The sequence below is a fragment of the Urocitellus parryii genome, chromosome 8 (genome assembly GCF_045843805.1).
Source record: "Urocitellus parryii isolate mUroPar1 chromosome 8, mUroPar1.hap1, whole genome shotgun sequence".
Lineage (NCBI taxonomy): Eukaryota > Metazoa > Chordata > Mammalia > Rodentia > Sciuridae > Urocitellus > Urocitellus parryii.
The window spans coordinates 59,103,643-59,120,679 of record NC_135538.1 but is presented as its reverse complement, the minus strand read 5'-3'; positions in this window follow the sequence as shown (position 1 = coordinate 59,120,679).

Genomic DNA, 17,037 nt, shown 5'->3' with positions numbered 1-17,037 from the left:
CATGAGAGCCAGCCAGAAAAAGGCATTTCAGCCAGCATGTCCTCAGCCAGTGGAGCAGCGTATGGTTTATGTGAGGGTTTAAAAGGAATTTGACTCAATGCTGGGGCCAGTTTCTCTCAGATTTTTGAGAACCTAGATACCTCTATTAGGCCTGGGAATGTTCTCGGCTCCAGCTTGATTCAAGCCTTCCTGGAAGAAGCTGCACCTTCCTGGGTGGCAAAGCACTCAAGGTACTCTGAATTTTGTTTAGAACAAAAAAGAAACTTGGCCACCTTATAGCTCCTTTTTTTTTTTTTAAGGTATTTTTTTTAAATAGTGCATATTCCTGGCTTACACACACACACACACACACACACACACACACACACACACATATATATATATATATATATATATATATATATATATATAGAGAGAGAGAGAGAGAGAGAGAGAGAGAGAGAGATATGAAGAAATTCAGAGGTTTTCTACCACTGGAATACAACCCCAGTAGTTTTTTTTTTAAATTATTGATGGATCTTTATTTTATTTACTTATTTATATGCAGTGCTGAGAATTAAACCCAGTGCATTCTACCGCCGAGTTACAAATCCAGTCTCCAATCCCAGACTTTAGTTTTATTTTAATTTAATTTTGTTTTATTTTGAGGCAGATTTTCTCTAAATTACCCTCAAATTTGTGATCACCTTCCTCAGAATCCCAATTGCTGAGATTACAGGTATGTGCCACTGTGTCTAGCTTTGGAATATATTAATAGATTCTATTTTTTTAAATACTAATTTGTCATTATTCTTGAAGGACATGTATTTGAATTCAGTTAATCTACTTCTTGCATGAAGTAAATAATACAAAGTTTAAACACTGTTCTCCCAAGTATTATTATACTGAGATTTTGTTCTCATTGATTCCACCGCCCCCTCTCCCCCACATCCTGTATCTAGGAAAAGAGGCAAATAAAAGTTTGCTCCGCTTATATTGATCTATGTTTAAAAATATGTGCAGCAAACAATTGAATATCAACATGGAGATTTGAAGTGAAGCTCATAGTTATGAATTATTAAGCAACTGTTCTGATTAAACTTCACATGATACAATCAGTGGCAATGAGAATTTGCTAATAAATATCTTGACCAATTTATATGCAATCCTCAATAACAAGTGACAATGATCAAGTCATTTTACAATTCTCACAAATTGGGAAGGAATATCATGAGATTTACTGACAGATGATAAATCGGACTAGCCAATTCTAATCAAATCTTCCCAAATTGGGGGCCAACAGTCACACAAAGCTGTTAATTCCTACCCCTGGTGTCTAACTTACACATACTTTCTGAAAGGAAAACATCAGTGTAATATCTTACCAGATACAAAAGTCAGTTTAAGTGAGCAAACATAGTATGTTTGCAGGAGTAAGCTACCTACAGTTTATTCATGTTATTCATGTTATTATTCCATGTTGATGGTCATCTAAAACTTTGGTTTCTTCATATTTGGTCAGCATCATATAGGGCTGGTTCACCAATTGGTTAAGTTAGGTTTTATCTTTTAATTTCCCAAATGATAATTTCAAGATAGTGCTTTTTAAAATTAGCCAGTTCCTCTGATTCCATAGCCTAATGAATTTTTGCCACATGAAATGGAAATATCTCTATACAACTTTCCATTTGCTTTTTAGCAAAATTAGTCCAATTTTGTATCTACACTTGCTATTAACTTTACATTTGTATGGTGCGTATTCTATAATTTAATTTTATCTAAATTTCATATTGGTATAATCTCTATACATTCTGACCAAGTGGGTTTATTATAAGAATGCAAAGGTAGTTTAATATTTTGAAATCAACTAATTTAATACATAATATTAATGAAGCTTAATAGTCATATATCCATAGATATGGAAAAGGCATTTTTCAACATTTTTTTCTACTCAAAAGTCTTAATGAAATAATAATAGATATTTACATTTTTTTCTTTTTTTTCTTTTTGTTATTAGTTGTTCAAAACATTACATAGCTCTTGACATATCATATTTCATACATTTGATTCAAGTGGGTTATAAACTCCCATTTTTACCCCATATACAGTTAGCAGAATCACATTGGTTACACATCCACGTTTTTACACACTGCCATAATAGTGTCTGTTGTATTCTGTTGCCTTTCCTACCCTCTACTATCCCCCTTCTCATCCCCTCCCCTCTCATCTTCTCTCTCTACCTCATCTACTGTAATTCATTTCTCTCCCTTGTTTTTTTCCCTTTTCCCCTCACATCCTCTTATATGTAATTTTGTATAACAATGAGGGTCTCCTTTCATTTCCATGCAATTTCCCTTCTCTTTCCCTTTCCCTCCCACCTCTTGTCCCTGATTAATGTTAATCTTCTTCTCATGCTCTTCCTCCTTGATCTGTTCTTAGTTGCTCTCCTTATATCAAAGAAGACATTTGGCATTTGTTTTTTAGGGATTGGCTAGTTTCACTTAGTATAATCTGCTCTAATGCCATCCATTTCCCTGCAAATGCAATGATTTTGTCATTTTTTAGTGTTGAGTAATACTCTATTGTGTATAAATGCCACATTTTTTATCCATCAATCTATTGAAGGACATCTAGGTTGGTTCCACAGTCTAGCTATTGTGAATTGTGCTGCTATGAACATCTATGTAGCAGTATCCCTATAGTACTCTCTTTTAAGGTCTTTAGGGAATAGTCTGAGAAGGGGAATAGCTGGGTTAAATGGTGGTTCCATTCCCAGCTTTCCCAGGAATCTCCATACTGCTTTCCAAATTGGCCTCACCATTTTGCAGTCCCACCAGCAGTGTACAAGTGTACCCTTTTCCCCACATCCTCGCCAGAACTTGTTGCTGTTTGACTTCATAATGGCTGCCAATCTTACTGGAGTGAGATGGTATCTTAGGGTGGTTTTGATTTGTATTTCTCTGACTGCTAGAGATGGTGAGCATTTTTTCATGTACTTATTGATTGATTGTATGTCCTCCTCTGAGAAGTGTCTGCTCAGGTCCTTGGCCCATTTATTGATTGGGTTATTTGTTTTCTTATTGTTTAATTTTTTGAGTTCTTTGTATACTCTGGATATTAGGGTTCTATCTGAAGTGTGAGGAGTAAAAATTTGTTCCCAGGATGTAGGCTCCCTATTTACCTCTCTTATTGTTTCTCTTGCTGAGGAAAAATCTTTTTAGTTTGACTATGTCCCATTTGTTGATTCTTGTTATTAACTCTTGTGCTATGGGTGTCCTATTAAGGAATTTTAGCCCGATCCCACAGAATGTAGATTGGAGCCAACTTTTTCTTCTATCAGACGCAGAGTCTCTGTTTTGATATCAAGCTCCTTGATCCATTTTGAGTTAACTTTTGTGCATGGTGAGAGAAAGGGATTCAGATTCATTTTGTTGCATATGGATTTCCAGTTCTCCCAGCACATTTGTTAAAGATGCTATCCTTTCTCCATTGCATGCTTTTGGCACCTTTGTCTAATATAAGGTAGTTGTAATTTTGTGGATTGTTCTCTATGTCCTCTGTTCTGTACCATTGGTCTACCTGCCTGTTTTGGTACCAGTACCATGCTGTTTTTGTTACTATTGCTCTGTAGTATAGTTTGAAGTCTGGTATCACTATACCACCAGTTTCACTCTTCCTGTTTAGAATTGCTTTTGCTATTCTGGGTCTTTTATTTTTCCAGATGAATTTCATGATTGCCTTTTCTATTTCTGCGAAGAATGCCATTGAGATTTTGATTGGCATTGCATTAAACCTATAGAGTACTTTTGGTAATATGGCCATTTTAATGATATTAGTTCTGCCTATCCATGAACAAGGTATATCTTTCAACCTTCTAAGGTCTTCTTCTATTTCTCTCTTTAGGGTTCTGTAGTTTTTGTTGTATAGTTTTCACCTCTTTTGTTAGGTTGATTCCCAAGTATTTTATTTAATTTTTTTTTTGAGGATATTGTGAATGAGGTGGTTGTTCTCATTACCATTTCAGAGGATTTGTCACTGATATACAGGAATGCCTTTGATTTATGCGTGTTGATTTTATATCCTGCCACTTTGCTGAATTCATTTTCTAGCTCTAGAAGTTTCTTGGTAGAACTTTTTGGGTCTTCATCCGCAAATAGTGATAATGTAAGTTCTTCTTTTCCTATCTTATGCCTTTAATTTTTTTCATCTGTCTAATTGCTCAGGCCAGTGTTTCCAGAACTTTGTTGAACAGAAGTGGTGAGAGAGGACATCCCTGTCTTGTTCCAGGTTTTAGAGGGAATGCCTTCAATTTTTCTCTGTTCAGAATGATGCTAGCCTGAGGTTCAGCATAGATAGCTTTTACAATATTGAGGTATGTTCCTGTTACCCCTTGTTTTAATAGTGTTTTGGACATAAAGGGATGCAATGAAATTGAAACAAAAGAAACAATTGAAAAAATTGACAAAACTAAAAGTTGGTTCTTTGAAAAAATAAATAAGATCAACAGACCCTTAGCCATTCTAATGAAGAGGAGAGAGAACTCAAATTACCAGCATATGGGATGAAAAAGGCAATATCACAACACACACTACAGAAATACAGAAGATAATTAGAAATTATTTTGAATCCTTATACTCCAATAAAATAGAAAATAGTGAAGGCATCGATAAATTTCTTAAGTCATATCATCTGCTCAGATTGAGTCAGGAGGATATTCACAACTTAAACAGACCGATATCAATTGAGGAAATAGAAGAAGCCATCAAAAGACTATCAACTAAGAAAAGCCCAGGACCGGATGGGTTTACAGCAGAGTTTTACAAAACCTTTAAAGAAGAACTAATACCAATACTTTTCAAGCTATTTCAGGAAATAGAAAAAGAGGGAGTACTTCCAAATTCATTCTACGAGGCCAACATCACCCTGATTCCTAAACCAGATAAAGACACTTCAAAGAAAGAAAACTACAGACCAATATCTCTAATGAACATAGATGCAAAAATCCTCAATAAAATTCTGGTAAATCAGATACAGAAACATATCAAAAAGATCGTGCATCATGATCAAGTAGGATTCATCCCTGGGATGCAAGACTGGTTCAATATACAAAAATCAATAAATGTTATTCACCACATCAATAGACTTAAAGATAAGAACCATATGATCATCTCGATAGATGCAAAAAAAGATATTTACATCTTTAATGTACATGTATAAATATAGGTAATAAATATTTGAATATATATATATAAATATTATAAATAATATATATTTATTATGTACTACATATAATGAAATATGTAAATTTTGGTATAAAACCACCATTTCAATTAATCTGTAAATGATAAAGTTAGAACTAAGACAAGGATGTTCTTTAGCTTCATAATTACTGAATGTTATTTGGACATAGTGGTCATTTTTTACACTCACTGTTACACACACAGAGACACTCATATTAGGTGTATAATAATTTGAAATGAAAAGGTTAGAAGATATAACTACGTGTGGGTAAAACAAAAGAGTGAGGGAGAAAACCACTACCCAAATTAAGAAAAGTAAAAATAAGTTATAAAATTGTTATATTAAGCACAGTAACTTCTCTAAGAATAATGACAATTTGTTTAGAAATAACAAAAGAGAAGAGAAAGAAAACCTTTAAGTGCAAAGTTAGTGAAAAATGGGGAAAATTTATACAACGCCCACAATAAAATGATCTTAGAAGACTCAAAAAGAAACTTGAATGTTGCAAAAACATCTTATATTTCTGAATAAAGAAACTTAATGTTGTGAAGATGATATTCTATTTTTTTATAAATTAAATATTGTTTCAATAAAAATTTAATTAGATTTTTTGCCAGAGCTATATCAGTAGATTACAATGCTTAAGTGGAAAAAATTTGATGGATAATGAAGGAATTCATAAAAAGAGACTCAATGAAATTGGGGAAGATTGATATTAAAGTTTCTGTGGTTAAAACAACATTATATTGACTCATCACTAGACATCAAAACCAATAAAACACTAACAGATACAGAAAGTGACCAGTGCTGTTCTGACAGACAATAAATGATAATTAATTTTCAAATGAATAATGAAAAGTTGCTATTCTAGAAAGTAGTGTTGAGATGGCAAGACACAACAACAAATAAAATTAGATTCCTTTTTTTCACAGTGTTCCAGGGTACTTTTTTTTTTAATACCTTTATTTTGTTTTATTTTCTTTTTATGTGGTGTTGAGGACCCAGGACCTGTGGCATGATAGGCAAGGGCTCTACCACTGAGCCACAACCCCAGCCCCAGGGTACATTTAAATGAATACAATATTTAAGTGTTAAAATCCAAAAGTGTGAAAGTAGTTAAAATATCTGGGGGTGGGGCTGGGGATGTGGCTCAAGCGGTAGCGCGCTCGCCTGGCATGCGTGCGGCCCGGGTTCAATCCTCAGCACCACATACCAACAAAGATGTTGTGTCCGCCGAGAACTAAAAAATAAATATTTAAAAAAAATTCTCTCTCTCTATCTCTCTCCCCCCTCTCACTCTCTCTTTAAAAAAAAAAAAAAATATCTGGGGGTGATATCTCTGTTCCAATTACTGAGGAAAAGCCTTAATTTCAGCCCCAGCCTTCAAATGTGTGAGCAAAAGTTGCCCATATTGTGAATTAGTAACAAGTTGTCCCTACTCTGCCCTTTCAAGTTTTTGACAGACAGATTATTCCATAAATACAATAAAGGATTTTTTACTCTATTAAGTTTTGGGGAAATTTGTCATATTGATTAATTTGGTACCTGGTTGTGGGAGATGCTCTAAGAAAAATTCAAATCATGGAAGTGACTTCAGGATCAGGCAGTGAGGTAAGAACTGGAAGGACCATGAAGACACTATTAATGAAAACCTTATGGTCCTGGAAAAGACTGTTGGTTAGGGCTCGAAGTAAAGTAAGAAAAATGATGTGAAAAGCTGAAAGAAGGGGACACCCATTAGGAGGTAAAAAGTCGGCAGGACTGTCATTCCTCTTAATATGAAAGATGGGAAATGTTTCTAATGAACAATATTATTTCACAATGCAAACATTAACACATTTTTTAAAAGAAAACAATTTTTTGATGAAAGATGAAAATTCACCTGAAACCTTTTCATAAAATATCATTATTGCTTTTAATAAAGTAAAAAAGTCTCAAATTAAAAAACAACAACAACAATTAAAATAGGCTTAGGATGATTCTCCATTTTTAGCATAAGTAAGTTGCATATGTATAGAAATGTAGATTTTTAAATTTGTATATGCATATAGTCTATGTGAGCTTAAAAGTGAATATATCAATTTAAAACCATTTCATATTTTATAATGAAGTACAATAAACATTTCTTCTTTCACAAGGTATAAAACATGGTTGTAGATATCATCTCATAGTTACTTTAATATGGAATGTAATTGTCATTCATACCCAATTATCATCCTCTTCCAGGATCAGGGCAGTACTGTACTTCTTGTCTTTGCATTTAATAGTTGTACATTATTTGCAAAGTTGGTTATTTAATTGTCAGTATCATCTCTCTTTGTATGTTTTAGCACAGTTATTCAAGAGAGTGGCTCTTTCATTAGTCTTGCTTGATGAGTGACTGCAATGCAAAAAGTTCTACTATCAACCCAGAATAGATTATATAGAGCAAAATATGGAATAAAATACTTAAAAATGGAATAAAAGATGCCTTTTAAATGTAATGCATTAAGATTTTGGGATTATTTGTATTGGAAGCATGACATACTCTTGAACAAATTATTGGAGATAGTAGACAAAGACCAATGCAGTTATTATACACTTAATATAATATGACTGGGTACTTTTAATATAAATTTAAGTAAGAATTATTAAACTAGAAAAGAAAAAAAATAATAGTCCTAAATGTCTATTTGCAGAAAGAGTTGTGTAAGTAGTGGAGGTAGAATGACTTTCCCATATGTGCACACACACATGCATATATACATCTACTTATGTCTATTTTAATTTTATACATAATTAAAAAATATGTAATTTTTGTTTATGTGTATCACATTATATAATTGACAATGGTATATATACTTGCATATTACAATTATATAAGATATATGTAATTGTAGAGAAACACATTTAATTATAATTGTCAATGAAAGAAGATATAAATTTAATTTTAAAAACACCAAAATTAGCAGAAAGGAAAAAAAAATTAGAAACATCCAATACAACAAGATATATAAATTATTATCATAAATTTACTGAGGTGAATGAAATAATAGCAATAAAAGAGTCTTATAAAATAAAAGGACTATAAAGATTAAATTGTAAATTAAATAATAAAAAAGCAGGATAAAATTAAGGGTGAATAACAAAAATTAGATTTTTATGATAAGACTAATTAAAAATAAGTGTCATCAAATAAGCATGCATAAGAAATATGAAGACTCAATAAACTGTGCTAATCCATGCCAAAAAAATGAAAAATATAGAACATATTTAATTTTTAACAAAATATTGTTCTAATTCAAGAAGTATAAAATTTAAAAGTGAAAGCTTTCTGCCAAATTTTATAAAATTAAGGGCAGAGTACATTTAGTTGATTTAAATTAATTGTGAAGATAGAAAACAAAAATGAGAAAAGTTGTCAAAATATATTTAGAATACTTTATGAACATAAAAATGATAAAATTGTAAAACAATACTATTGGTTTTTCTTTGTGTAATAATCAAAACATAATGAGCAATAAAAAAAATACAGATTTCTAATTGAATACAGTAATGTTAAAATAAACCAAGTACTAGAAATTAAATTCAGTAGCATGTTCACATTCTTAACACATTGAACATATTATACATTGGGAGCAAAGAAGTAGGTTCATTGTCAGATTGTCAGATACCTATGTAAGTAATCTACCATATCAATAAATTAAAATACTAAATTCATGTTTATTTTATAATTAACAGATACTGAAATACATTTAAATTTAGTAGCAATTCTAAATTTGCATAGAAATCTTAAATACATAATAAATAAAAGATATTTAAAATGATATGTATAATTATCCCCATCTTCCAAAAAAGAAAAAATATATATACAATATGAAACATATAGGAAGGTATTCTATATTTTGCCAAAATAACTATTTGACTTGGAATATATAAAATTCACAAAAATCTCTATTTTTGATTCTTATTCCTTAAAAAATATCTTTAGTTATTTTTTTTATCAGTTCTTAAAGTTTTATTTTGTTGCTTGACAACTGTTAAGGATGATTTGAAAGAGAATGGTTTGAGGGTCTCTTGATCTGACTTTATGTAGATATTATAATTCATACTTAATTTAATATTCAGTTTCTTTTTGGATACTGACTTTTTATGCTCTTTAAGAACCATGTTAAAGAATAACTAGGCTGTACACATTTAGCGCTGAATCATAGTCACCTTTTCTGTCAACATGAAAAAATTATAACATTGCCTGTTTATGTAAAATTAGAAATCCATTTTTCAAAATATCTTGGGTTTCCAGTCATTTTCCTCTTCTCTTTTTTAATAAGATCAAATACAAGTTTTGAAAACTTATCTTTTAAGATGATTCTGACAAGAGAGTTATAGAATGAGAGCAAAAAAAATATAACAAAATAATACTGATAAAACTTAATATAAGCATATTTTCTTAAAATGAGAGTAAATTGATGACGTCAGTAAATGTATGTGAAGTTAGTATTTTAGTGAAACATGTAAAATAAAATGTTGAAAGAGCTTTGAAATCATCAAATCTTAAAGAATCCTGTGTATAAATTACTGTTACATATAATTATATATATATATATACATATATACACACACACGCACACACACATATATATGTGTGTGTGCGTGTGTGTGTTTGTGTGTTTGTGTGTGTGTGTAACAACTGTGTACATAAAATAAAATTTTGTATATATATACTGAGATATTTATAAATACATAGTATGTCTTTCATTCTGAAGTCAGGCCATCCTTGGATATCTTCTAACCTGGACATAGGTCATTAATGTTTTAATTGTTAAATAATTAGGACTCGACTCTGCTAAATATTTACCAAAAATTATTAACAAAGTAACAGCTGGAATTTGAACCTGAAAGTGTGTACAGTTGATCCTCTCACTTATTGATGATGGACACTTTAGATAATAAAGTATCTGAGTTGAAATGGGTTTTGGAAAACAGATAAGTCACATGAGTTACCCACAATATTTTATTGCTGAAATTTTCAAAGTGTGTGACTTAATACATTTGTGTACATTGTGAATATGTAAGAAGAATATAATATTGAGACATGCATAAACAAGAGGGCTTTTTACTTCCTATAAAACTAATATTTGTTACTCATATTTCAAGGCATTCTTTTTCAAATTGCTCCTAAAATAACACATATAAACTTCTTACCATTGTAGTATATTTATTCACAGCATACATAGAAAATTTTCTATATTGTTTTAAAAAATCATTTGATATACTATGTGTATATGCAAGGTAGGTGGCACTAACAAAATAAATCACAACAGTAAATTAATCTTTTGTACCATGCTGTCATGGTTCTGAAATTGTTTCCACTTACATTCCTATTCATTCCTTCTTTACATTGCTTTTTCTTTTTTCTTTGTTTGGTACTGGGGACTGAACCCAAGGGTGCTTAATCACTGAGCCACATTCCCAGCCTTATTATATTTTATTCAGAGACAGGGTGTCTCAAAGTTGCTTAGGGTCTTTTCTAAATTGCTGAGGCTGGCTTTGAATATAATGTCCTCCTGCTTCAGCCTACTGAGTTGCTGGGATAACAGGTGTGCACTACCATGCCTGGCTTTACACATCCTTTGTGTGTGTGTGTGTGTGTGTGTATGTTTCATTGATTTTATTTGTTTTTTAAATACACAACAGCAGAAGGCATCACAATTCTTATTACACATATAGAACAATTTTTCATATCTCTGTTTGTATATAAAGTATGTTCACACTAATTCATGTCGTCATACATGTACTTTGGATAATGATGTCCATCACATTCCTCCATCATTGCTAACCCGCTGCTAACTTCTCCTCCCACCCCTCTGACCTATCTAGAGTTTGTCAATTCCTCCCATGCTCCCTCTCACTACCCAACTATGAGTCAGTCACCTTATATAAGAGAAAACATTTGCCGTTTATTTTTGGGGGGATTGGCTAACTTCACTTAGCATTATCTTCTTCAACTGCATCCATTTACCTGCAAATGCCAGGATTTTATTCTATTTTATTGCTGAGCAATATTCCATTGTGTATATATGCCACATTTTTAATTCATTCATCTACTGAAGGACATTTAGGTTGGTTCCACAATTTAGCTACTGTGAATTGTGCTACTATACAGTTTTTTAAAAAAAACTTTGCATAAGAATCACCTCAAGAAATTATTAAAATATATATCACAATTTTGTAACACTGGGGTAGAGCATTAGATTTTGCAATTTTAAAACTTTGTAGGTGCTGATGATTCTGCTGGTGTTTGAACTATGCTTAGTAGCTAAGTGCTAAGGCATTATCCTGTCTTGGCACACTTTGGTTCCGGAATCCCTATGGATGTCAGAGTCCTCAGATACTCAAGTCCCTTATATAAAATCAAATAATATCTTCAGGTAACTTATGCACATGCCCTTGTGTATTTTAAATCATCTCTAGATTTTATATAATACCTAATAAAATGAAAGTACTACATAAGCAGTATTTACGGTACATTCTTTAGGGGATAGTAACAACAACAACAACAACAACAACAAAAGGCTATTTGGCACAAATACAGCTTGTTCAAAGATTTTTAGACCAGTAATCCATTAAATCTGCAGATACAAATGCTCAACTGTAATCTGAAAATATTTTCAGAGAAATTGAAATCTCTTCCAACTAAACTCTAATTGTACATAATTGCACTATTGAAAAAATAAGCTAAAATAATCCGAATAAAAAAATATGAAGAAGTATTAGTACTAGTAGTTTTTCCTTCTAAATCTGATTCAAGATATATTCTTATATTTTTAATAGGCTATAAATATACTTTAAAAGGAGACATTCTAAATGAAACTATTTTTCTGCTTGAGTACTAATTTTATTATCTTTGTGATGTTCTAATTAATATTTAGATACATACAAAGAGAGTTAATCATATGAGAATAACTTGAGATAATTATGTAAGATTATGCTATGTCACTCCTAAATTTATATGTTAAAGTCCTAAAGTTCAGCATCTCAAAATTCGACTACATTTGTGAATAGTCTTTTTAAAAAAAGTAATTAAGGTAGAATGAGGTCATTAAGCCAATATGACTAATGTTCTTATGAGAAGAGGAAATTTGGACCCAGATAAGGTACACACAAGGAAGAAAGATCAAATGAGGTGACCATCGTCAAGCCAAGGAATCAGAAGAAACCATGCCAGTCAATATGTTTAAGTCTGTGGTATTCTGTATCGCAGCCACAGAAAGCTAAAACAGGCTTCTTTTGAAATTTATATGTAAATGTTTCAAGATTTGATTGTGTCAAAGCATCCATAAGATTATACCTAGATAGATATTGTGTGTTTCTTGTTATGTTGAATGCAATATAGAGTTGAGCCTTACATATAAAATTAAAAATCAAAATTTTTGAAAGGTGGAATTAATGTGTAGGTGTGTGTATTTGGATATAAAAACACACTTCACAATTTTATCTTCAGGTTTGCACTGTTATCATCTGTTTCCTGAGGGTAATAATAACCAGATATATATTTTCTTTTGATCAAGAGAAATAGAATTTTATATGAATATAAAACATGTTTCACAGTGCCTAAAATAATGAAGTAATTAAATAGAATCTATTATTATAACAACTATTCCCCTTGAACTGTACTGATTTTGGTCATAATTAAATGTTAACTGCTAAAAAGCCCTATTTGTCTTTAGGATATTCCTTGCTACAAAAACTCTTTACCACACTAAGTTGGTTTATTTGCCTTTATAGATATTCTATCCTCCCATTTCTTTAAATTTTTACAAACAGGATTATACATTATGGTAGTTTAAATCATTTTGAATAGGGAAGACTGAATATGAAAAATGAAAATTAAAAATAAATATAAAGAGCAGTAGGTACATTCTTTTCAGTTCCTTTCAATATAAAAACTTATAAATAATATTGGTAGAAATAAGATAGTCATTGGGGCTGGAATTGTGACTAAATGGTAGAGAGCTCGGCGAGCATGTGTGAGGCCCTGGGTTTGATCCTCAGCACAACATAAAAATAAATAAAACAAAATAAAGGTATTGTGTCCAATTACTTCTAAAATATAAATATTAAAAAAGAAGATAGTCATAAACCAGTCTATTTGTATTAGTATATGAGACAGTAAAATAAAAGGAGAAATATTAATAATTGTAGTGCATTGTAAGAGAAAGAAAATTATAATAATGTAAATATCTCTCTGGTAAAATAAATTTAAAGAATCTCATTGTACCAGTTCTTTAGATTTATATATAAAAGTTAATATTCTCCAGTAAAATTTTGAATTATTAAATGACATTTTCCTTCATTGCATGAAAATGTTATATCTCTAGTATAACTTCTTTATCAAGAGTCTCACTATAGTTTATTAGTTTCCAAGATATTTATCGTACTGAGTTTTGAATCTCAAGAATAATGTTACTGCTTTAAACTACACTGTGAATTAATGTTAGCAGATTCTATCATTTAGTAAAATTGCATATGTGGCATTACTAAAGATTCATCTCTACACATTCATTTGTAAATAAGTGTTTGTGATTAAAAGGAATAAAGTTGAAATCATTTAATCTAGTTAGTTTTACCTGCAATGTAATATTATATAATTGTGCAAACACATGAAGCAGACTTAAGTGAGTAATTTCATATTCGGAGAGTGGCACAGCAGCCATTTTGAATGAGACCTTATTTAATACCTTTAATTACAGTTTAACTATAAGCTTGAAAGTCATTTTTAAATGGTTAGTCTTATATATTCATATGCTCTTATAATACATTCCAAAAATTCAAATTCATTCTTGATTGAAGTCACAACATAAAGTTTAAATGTTATCTCATGGACACTAATTTCCTTCTCCATAACTAGTTGTGTGGGTCTACATTTCAATTCTAAAGTCTTTTCCTTTCTACTGTAATATATCTTGAAAGATTTAAATCACACATTCAAAAAATAATTGCCATTTTAAATTGAACTCAGAGCAGAACAAACCAATTACTGTAGCTGCATCCGTGTAAAGCATTTTAGTCTCCCACCAGCTGTAGGAGTGAGCGTATTTCCTCTATCACAATTATTATCACATTACTGCTGCATTTGTATTCACCTCCTCAAGTAGACTAAAAAGCTTCTGAGGGGATGAAAATCCTTGAAGTTCATATTGGATTTTAATGGTCTTATTTGGCATAATTTAAAATATGAGAAATCTATGGTTAAACTAATTTCTATTTCTCCTCAAAATCCTTGGCTATATTCTGATAGTAGAAATAGTAAAACTCAACACACACACTTCATGGCACTATCATATACAGATATATGCATATATGTGTAACTAGAAGGATTCAAATGCACATGATTAAAACTAGTGCTGAAGTATCTTAAGACAATGATATTTTATAACATCTAATGGTGACAAGTAACAGATAATTTAATGTTTTGTTACTATTTTAAATACATTTCACTTATTAACTATAATATACCTACAGTGAAATGTACTTTGACTTAAATGTATATTTTGATTCATTTTGATAAATGAATACTATTTGGTAACCACAAATGCAATCAACATACAGAATATTTTTGTCAATTTCCCCCAAATATAGAATATATCCATCATTCCTTTGCTTCATTGCAAAATACCTCTTCCATAATTATAGAATATACTATTGAACATTTTAGTGTTTAGGTCTTGATTATATTTTTTTTATCAGAACATATCTAATGGCTTTTTCAAGTAGCATGTCATCTGCATTTCCCTATGTAACATAATCCCCTGCTATGTCTTTTAGCATCAAGCAAAGTGTCTAGTGTCTTCAATTCGATTTACTTTACATTATGCCATCTGCCAGAGCAACTCTGGCATTTCTGTTTTGCTCAGCATTGACCATCACTTTCTCTGGGCTTCTAAGATAGAGCCATTCTAGTGAGGAGTTCATCTCATTTCTAGGGCTTCTTGCCAGAATGTTTAATTCCATGTAATGAGAAGTACCCCACGTAGATGTCTTTGTCTATACATGCTTATATTCTAACTCAATCTTCTCTCAAACTAATAGCCACAAAAATTTAACCTCAAGATATTCTTCTGGTGTCTGTCACAAAATACAGTCAATTCTGTATAGCTCTTTTAGTGTAGACTCTTTCTCAATATGGTCTTCTGTATTTTCTGAAGCAGAATGTCTAAGCAATGCATTCACAAGTTTATAATAAAATAATTTATGTTTAAATTAAAATTTTGTGCTCTTTATCTTATCAAGTGCTTCCCAAACCATACCGACTTCATCCCATAACATCTTTGTCAACACCTGATCAGGGAGGTGGATTTGCAGTCTTGAACATCCACTTTATTCCATTAATATTTCCTGAAAATAGAAAAATCTAGACTTGATTCTGGAAAATGAATAAGATTATAAATAAATTCAGAGAACATAAAGAACATTCCACATAAGGAGAAAGGGAAAAAATGATGGCATTAGCAAGCTGACCCTGTGAGCTAATACTGAGGGTGAGAGGCCAACAACCAGAAAACTGAAGAGAATTTTTGAGCCAGATTTCATGTGACCCAAAGTAACAAATAACATAAAAGAAAGATGATAAAATGCAAGTGTCGTTCTGGGAAGACATGCCTGATGGCTCTGCAAAGAATAATAGTTTCCAAGGTAGTAGATTGCCTCTGTAAGGTAAGGGAGCTAAAGAAGAAAAGATAGAATTGAGAAGCATCAACAGATTAATTCACAAAGAAATTTACCAATCATTAAATTTTTATTGACTTAGTTTAATCCATATTTTATTCATATTTTTAATATATATGTATATATATATATATATATTTTAACCTAATGACTTTTTTCTATTCTAGGATACCAGCTAGTGCATAATATCACATTTAGATATCATATCTTCTTACTAATAGTTTTATCAGTTTAACAGATAAAATTGTTCATATTTATTTTGTACAATATAATGTTTTCAAATATATATCTTTATCTATATATATTTATATATGGTGTAATGACCTAAAGTTTTAACCTCATGTAGGTAATAATTCTTTTGCTCACAACAATTTACATCTTTTCTTCCACATTTTTCAAGTATACAGTATCATATTTACTTAATTGCCATGTTGCATAACAGATTATTCTAACTACTTTCTTTCAACTGAAGCTTTATATCCTTGGATTAACATCTCTCCAAACACTACTCTACTTTACCCCTAGCTCCTAGTAATTATTAAGTTCCTTCCCACTTCTATGAGGTCAACATTTTAGATTTTATATAATCAGAGGTAGCTCAAACATTTTTCACAGTGTGCACTCTGAGAATAAAAAATCAGTGTTGTATTAGTAAGCCATTAATAGCTGTTTCCTTGGAAATGAAAGAAAAAAAAACAAAGAAACAAAATAAATTGAATTATTATATTTGCCTATATATATATAGTCCAAATACATTATTGATGATTTCAGTTCATCCATATACTCACAAAATTCTTCAATTTAAAAAATTTGACTCTCAAGATCTGACTGAAAGAAAAAAAAAGTTCTATTAACAAGGCTACTAAGATATAAAAATAATATCTAAATTCCCTCAAATGTTCCTAACTTAAAGTGAGAAAAAAGGAAAAAAAAAACTATGAATGGTTTGTAATCTGAGGATGATTTCTAGGGGTATTCTTATCAAGGTTCAAATATATAGTTTCTACTCCACTTGAAAATAAAGGAAACTTAGAAGGCTACATAAAAAATAATTTCAGAAATAAAATGGATTACGTATTGAACACAACATATCTGATAAAACCATGAAGA